We start from the raw sequence: 738 nt of genomic DNA, 5'->3' as shown, positions 1-738 counted from the left end.
AACAACTGCGGGAAGGTGAACATGACACCAAGAGTGCCATCTGGTAGCAGTAAATATAAGTAAGCTACGCAACATCTAAAATATAGACAGCTGAATGTTGAAATGAACAGTATTTAGTACTTGAACTCGCAGGCAAAGATATGCGAGCAGCCCCTAGTGGCTCGCCTTCCACATATTTTACTTTAAATAGTGACTAAAGCTGTTTCGCTTTATATTTATTTTATACGTGACGTGTAAGTACTGCTTCTTTTTGTACTGTTAATCACTTTTCAAACTTTATTTATATGCTTTTACCTAAGCAAAATGTTACCATGTCTGCTGTTGTCATATAAAACTTTACCTGTGAGTTCAAGTACTAAATACTGTTAATTTTTGCATTCAGCTGTCTATATTTTAAATGTTAAGTAGCCTACTTATATTTCCGGCTACCAGATGGCACTCTTGGTGTCATGGTCACCTGCCCGCAGTTGTTAACGCGGGCGTCTCAGTCCGTTGCTACATATGGCTTCACAGATATGAGCCCATAGTGGCTCACCTTCGTGCAATATTTATTTTTAAAGAAAAGACTTGTGACTAAAGCCCTTCTGGCTCGTTATTTATTTTATACGTGACTTGTAAGTAGTGGCTCTGTCTTGTATTGTTAGTTAGTACTTACGTTTTTATATTAAAAAAATTATTTTCCTATAAATTTGTAATTATGTTATAGGCCACTTTAAACATTTAAATTCTGATGAAGGC

Source organism: Schistocerca serialis, chromosome 7 (assembly GCF_023864345.2).
Source record: "Schistocerca serialis cubense isolate TAMUIC-IGC-003099 chromosome 7, iqSchSeri2.2, whole genome shotgun sequence".
Lineage (NCBI taxonomy): Eukaryota > Metazoa > Arthropoda > Insecta > Orthoptera > Acrididae > Schistocerca > Schistocerca serialis.
Note: the sequence above shows the minus strand (reverse complement) of the source record.